This window comes from Dreissena polymorpha, chromosome 13 (genome assembly GCF_020536995.1).
Source record: "Dreissena polymorpha isolate Duluth1 chromosome 13, UMN_Dpol_1.0, whole genome shotgun sequence".
Classification (NCBI taxonomy): Eukaryota; Metazoa; Mollusca; class Bivalvia; order Myida; family Dreissenidae; genus Dreissena; species Dreissena polymorpha.
The window spans coordinates 74376739-74384087 of NC_068367.1; the positions used below are offsets into that span (position 1 = coordinate 74376739).

A 7349-nucleotide genomic window follows, 5' to 3' on the forward strand; every position below is an offset into this window, starting at 1 on the left:
GATAGTGCTTTACGAGTGCCACTGGACTTACGTATGGAGAATGAATTGAACGTCTCGGATCATACCTCAGATGTTTCAATCACTGAAGAGATGTCTATCAACTATCGACAAGACTTTCTCAATGATGCTTTGTTACATCACACCTTCAAAGCCATACAAAATCTAGGTATGCACCAATTTAACTGTAATTAAAGTTGTGGCCGAATAAGATATATGTTTTTTTCGAACCCCTTTGAAAAAAGGCTTCATGTAGCAGACATATGGACACACATTTGTCGTTATGCCATGAGATTATTTTATATGTACACTTACATGTTTTGTGCATAACTCTAATCCAGGCGTTAGATTTAGTACTACTTAAAGCTGCATTTAACCCCTATATAATTTGAATTGACCGAAGGTAGTAGTAACCCAAGTAATCGTTTTACTTTCTTGAGTAGCGCGGTTTTGTGTGTGTCTCACTGTTGAGCTATATTGGTTCCTCGTCGTAAATTAGATATAAACATTTGCTCTTTCTGGTGAACTACTCAAAATTTGCTTAGGATCGCCTTTTATTTTCACATTATCTTCAATTTTGTATTAAGTTCATTTTAAATTGTTATTTTGCAGGTTTTGATATTAGAATGTGTGTTTTTGATTTTATTTTTATGTATTGATTAATCATTGAGGCGTGACGCTGGCTGAATCAAGCTAGGGGTGAACTTCAAATTACACATACTATAAAAAGTGATCCTAATCAAATTTAGAACAGTTCATTTACCACACAAGCAACATTCTTTAAACAAAAAAAGAAAGGCACATTTACTCAAAATTATAGACAAGGGTGTAGTATCGGGTGTGATATTCACTTTATGCCAACGCCTTCTTTTAATATACGTTTCACTTAAATACCTTCACTACTTGGAACATCATACTTCAAACAAGTAAATTGCCTGAAGGGCAAAGGGTAAACATGTACAGATAGATTTTTCACTTTTCATTCTCTTGTAAAGCCCTGTGCAAAACACCACCTGTTCATGGGGAGGACAAAATCACATTAAAAAGAGGCCTTTTTCACAGGTCTTCGTTGTTTTGAAACAAATAAATACAGGTATTTACCAACGGAGTTAACTAACTAACAGATTTGAACCCGAACCACTGGTAGCAAATTTCAAGAACAACCATCGGACAATTCATGCGTTGCAAATTAACACAATATTTTACACACAAGATTAGTAATATACCTATACGTAATAATCGATGAAAACAGTTCCAAACAATTATTTTTCGGATTATACATACATAAAAAATATGAGTTGAACATGTTGTAATGAGAAATTTGCTTCTCTTATTTAAACATATTTTTTTTTAAATGTTTGCAATTTATTATAAAGATAATAAGTTATGTTTATAACGTCCTAGGCATATGCCAATAACTGTGCCTTAACAAAAGCTAGATGGATTTCCCACTGAACAACGCAACACACAAAGCCCACCACCCACTTGCCAACCATCTCACTGACGTATGGTACGAAGATATTAAGGCGTCCATCCGGGGTCAAAGTATAATAGTTTGACTTAATATACTGACTGTTGTCATCACTTAGTTGTCATATAGTCTTTCCTCAAAGGGCCGCATATCATTTATCATTATATGAACAAGGTCGAATATAGCAACTAGTTGTTTATGAATTCGAAATTGGTTTTAGTTGAAAACAGATTGAAGGAAACATTCAACATCACTGTTATATTTTAGAAGAAGCAAATAATAAACACCACAAAGACCGCACGCGGTCGATAAAATAATCAGTGAAATGAATGGAGGTGCATTAAGTATTGAGCAACATTTAAACAATTACAAGTATCATCATTCATATTATAGCAAACACATTTCAGAACAAAAAAGTTACTAAGCATAACGATGGAAGCGTTTGTGTACGCAGCTAAAATAGACATATCACTTTGAGTAATGAATGGCTGGAAGTCATTCAACAGCTTATACAAAACAAACACCATCGTTTTATTGAGCAGACACAGCAACAGATGCATCACCTTTAACAACATTCATATATAAAGTCGTCGTAGTTTAAACCTCAAAATCGTTCGTGCAAATTATGTTCTGCAACTGTTGATTAAAGTAATTGGTCTTGTTAGAGTGTAAACCTTAATCAGTACTGTGGAAACTATACCTTTTATGTGCTTGCAAAATTGTAAACGAATAGATATCACCACTGTTTTATTTTAACGACATCGACAACATAGCACGGGTAATATATAAGTGTACTATAATCACGTGTTATATATAATTGTTCTATAATATCGTGTATATAGTGTGCTCTAATATATAAGTTAATATCAAAATATATTAATAACTGTTGGTAACATAAACTTTACTACATTTTTAGAGCACTACAGCCCAAAGTCATGTTGCATCTGCCGCAGCGCAAGCGATCAACGTGGACGCGTTTAGTTATGAGCGATTAAAGGCAAAAATGCAAAAACTCATCAATTTCGTTAAAACAATCTGATAGTTTATATCCTGAATAGACTGAGAATTAATGGTGCATATTGGTTTTTATTGTATTTAGTTTAAGATTAATGCATCGGCTCTTAAATATAGAATGAACTGCGAATCGCATTTGGTAAATTCTGCTTATAATGCATTACCGTGTTATGTAAAGGAAATCGCCATAGGCTGTTAATGTCATAACAGCGGATATTTATACGTTTAGTAATACATTGTTGTTAAACAACTGGCTAAAACAAAGATTGGTTTATGATATATTAAGTACACATATAGCTGTGCATATATAAAGACAATATGTTACAATTAAGTGAACTATAATATACGCATGCATCCCAAGTGTCTGTCCCTTGAGGATGATTTAATATTTGCACATATACTTAGAACACAAACAATTATGATTCATGGCATACACATTAATATGTTATGCGATGAACAGTTACGCATATTAATCAAATTAATTTGTACAACAGCTTGCGGTTCGGCTACATCACATTTTCCTATTAAAATACGACAACGTATTACAAATTATTTAATGTATATATTAGTAAACAATATTAATCGGATAAGACGGTATATCGGACAAATACAGGCTAGTACACGCGCTTCCCGAGAATGTTTGATTTATGACAGTGTTTAATTATGCTATATTTATCCCTTGACATAATGTGTTGTTTATTTTTAATCAAATAAATATAAAGTTTTACATAAATGAAGTGTTACATCAACACTGCTACATTTTGGCTATGTTACTAATACTCCTATATAATCATATAATTTTATTTTTATTTATTTTAATAATTGTAAAACAATCGTGTCGTTTGGCTGTTTTTGTTCAAAGTTTTAGCCGTAAATTTTGAAACTTTACTATCCCGAATACAATGAAAAACACTGCTACCCTTTGGTTGTAAATAGTACACATGTGTAGTGATTCGCCCTTCGACAGCAGTATCTATAATGAATTGCAAACACTTTAAATTTAGCAAATAACAATACAAGATTATGTGATGTCTAAAAAATTGTGACTTATTTTGTGTTGTATGTCAATTATCTGTATTCAATAAGTCGTATAACATACTGTTCATCGACCCTATGTATATAAACAGACACAATATGTGCTAAACTTTAAGAAACAGATGTACAATAATTCAAAGTTATGTAGATATTATTCAAATATGCAAGAGGAAATGCATATTTTTCTTTTTCCGAATTTGAATGATTTGCACAATACGGCATCGCGTTTATCTGACATGTAATATGTTTACCCGGAGCTAACGAATACATTTCGATCAGTTATGTAAAACTGCTATCGGGCTTAATAGCGTACAAAACATGTTGATTCGTATTATTCATCGGTTAGCGTTTTCTATAAATACTGTCGAAACAATAGAGGATTATTGCATTCAAAACTTAACTGATACTAGTGAAAGGGGTAAGTTTTAATTCTACTTGTGAACAATTATGTATATTTGTAGCATGCCAATACATGTATTTAAGTGGCTGTTAGTTTCAAATACAACACATGTTGTAAAAAATAAACAACATTTACATCTTATCCGATTCAAAATGAAAATATTATTAAATTAAGTAAATTTACCATAACATAAACGCGATAACATAATTTATGCCGACCAATAATGTATTTTGCTTTACGTCATTTAAAAAAAACTTGCCATTGTTTAAATTTAGTGAGTATCGCATTCCTGTATATACTTTCGGATACGTTTGAAATTAATAACACTATGTAATATAATGGAAAAAAAATATCGACAGAAAGCTACCAGTTTATTTTTGTTATTGTATTTCGGTGTTTTATTTCAGGATAAGACGTCCACAATTCATCATGAAAACAACACTCTTGTGCATCATGATTGTTTCTATCATCGTTTCTGTGGCGATAGCTAGTAATAACGGTAAGTTTGTCATTATAAGAATCGTGTTAAATAACGCATGACTAGTACATACGACTGCCTCCATTTATTATTAATGAGGGATATTTCTAACTACATGCTATGAGATGTACCGAGTTGCTTTATCGCTGCCTTTACATTTTACTATTTAGTGAGTGTCACTTACTGTTTTTCAGGTTAAGATGTAAAACCATATAACGCCATTACAATGACGTTACTACACAAAAATTGAGACAAGCATAGTTAATTATTCATTTAATTGGCTGTATTAATTTAGGAACAACATAAAAGTATTATGAAAAACATCGAACTTTATCGATTATTCCAAGTATTCTGTTCGATTCAGTGATGTGAAATGTACACATGTAAAATCCATGATATTCATACTGAGCGCCTGTATGCCATGTTTACTAGTGTTCAGACCTTGAACGGAAAGCGGGCAAAAATATACTAACGATGTGTCGTTCCATGACGCCGACTGTAACATGTTCCGTTGTAGCGATGGTTTCATATGTTGTACGATGATTTAAGGATGTAAGGGAGTTGAGTCGATTGAAAATTACTATGGAAACCTTCTTCTGCTAATATAAGCTCATTAGTAAAATATACGCTACGTTTTAAAAGATAAGTTGCGCGAACGCGCTTGGTTAGTTTAAGTGACATCATTTTTGTGAAAACAATGAAAGTCATTTTCAAATTAATCATACCGTTTGAAAACATAAGTACGTTGAAACGCTTTGAAGCGAAACAATTGGTGAGTTAACAAAATATTAGAGCGTTTATCAATGACTGCGGCTCGAATTCAAAAGTAATCGGGGACGTCCAGATTAAAGCACCTTGTAAGGAAAACTGTTTCTGAAATTTCTTAGTTGATGTCTTAAGAACTGTTACAATGTATAAAACACTAAAAGAAAAATACAGTACAACCGATCAGCCAAAGGTAACCTTCCTGCTGACAACATAATTGTTTCGCGATTACAAGATTACATTATATGTTTAACATATAAGTAACACCTATTGTTCCACTTTATCAGTTATATACTGAAGTTCACATTTTAGTATTTTGTATACATTTCCAATTAAATTCATTATCCGGATATATATATATATTGTTCTATTGAAATGTTTTCTTTTTTTTTAAACAAGAAAACTTGAATTGCATCATTGCGAAACTAAAAGAACATACTAGTACTTATCCAAACAAATTAATTGTTCATAGTATTATCCATTGTCTCTGTCCGTTAGTCGGTTACTCATTATTTGTTCCGGTGTAAATCGTTTTGGTTCAGCGCCGTTATATATGGGACACTAATTAAATCGAAGTATTTTAACAATCACATATTATAAATTGCAACTATATTATGGAAAACGATCTGGTATCTGTTTACGCTTTGATTTCCATGTTTAATCTTTCGAGTTTAATCATGTTTCAAGTGGTATAATCAGTAACACAAATTGCATAGTTCGCAAATTTTGCGTTTTTAATATTGTCATGAATGACATCATCAATAATTGATCTTACACGTATTACACAAGAGTTGAGAATTGTTTCACCCCTGTGGTATATCATGATGATTGTAGCTATTTGCATTGTATCAGTAATTATGCAGTTGTATGCAAACCACAGGTTTATTTTTCACGTTAAATATATGAGTATGGACACTTTCGCAGAATGAAATAATTGTACAGAAATACGTGTTACTGCCCGTCAAAATTTATTTTACTGCCCGTAAAGTTTATTTTAATGCAAGTGACAAAAATCAGTTTAGACATAAACACTCCACACAGTGGGGCCAATTCAAGTTATTTAGGAATGTAAAAAATATTGAACGCAATCCAAACGTTGGACCATCCCCATAACTATTCAACTGTCTGTCTGTTTTTAGAGTGCAACGGCAAGGAACCCAGGGTTTACGGAACTAAGGGCAACATGCAAAGGTGTACATGCCACGACGACCCCAACGGCGAGAATGGGGAACGATGGACATGCTCATTTCATTTTGTTCAAATGTAAACTTGTGAAATTAAAAACAAATCGAGGGTTAGAAAGCTTACCTTACTTTATACGAACGAGCCCATGTAAACAATTGTGAGTGTGAGTGTTTTATGCTTGATGAGTGCAATTTGTAATCAGGCGTTTAAAAGTCTAGTTTAAACCCTATATAATTGATCCCAACCCCTAAATAATCCGTCCCAGTTAAATAGTAGCATAATTTATTTTTAACACCATGTACTAAATGTACAATTAAAACAGATCAAATTTTAAATAAAATGTTAGCAATAGACAATGCATTATTATACTGAAGTAAAATAGCTTAGCCATATCTCGGTCAGCCGAGAGAACATTATACGATAAGAGATTTTATGTTGGACATTTTACTGTGTATTAGTACCAATAGGCATTGCTGGTAAAAGTTATTTATAAGATAAACTTTATTTACGCAAATATAAAATCATGTGTTCGATTTACGTACGACACCAGTTATTTATAGTTATAAGTTATATCAATTGGTTTAAAGCAGGGCGAGTAATTATTTCACCAGTTATTTATAGATTGTTTAAGCGAATTGTCTGATAAGTTTCATGTGTAATGATAATCAAAGCGTGATATTGAACAGTTATCATTTTATCTTCTGTTATTTGCTAATGACTCGTTCAGACAATTGTAAACGGCATATTTAAGTTGTTGACAGCGTTTTAATACAAGTTTTAATACACGGAAATTATGTCATATGCCGTAAAATCTATGTCTGACCAAGCTGAATAATTTTTTTAATAATGAATACATGGTTTTTAAGTTAAGACTACACTTGTTTACTACTTCTTCTACTTTGTACGTCCGACAGAAAATTGCTGAATATCACAGTAAGGCCTATTATAGGCAGATATGGACACTGTCGAGTTCGTTTCCTTGAAAGAACCAGTACTTGGTCTGT

At 32.4% G+C, this 7349-nt stretch overlaps 1 long non-coding RNA gene across 1 annotated transcript; it reads left to right on the plus strand.

Annotated features, from left to right (window-relative positions):
* Positions 1-3899: 3899 nt before the first annotated feature.
* LOC127855191 (uncharacterized) lies at positions 3900-6680 on the plus strand. The gene is made up of 3 exons (XR_008037387.1): positions 3900-3935; positions 4325-4416; positions 6300-6680. It is a non-coding gene; the product is annotated as an uncharacterized LOC127855191 (long non-coding RNA).
* The last annotated feature ends 669 nt before the right edge of the window (positions 6681-7349 follow it).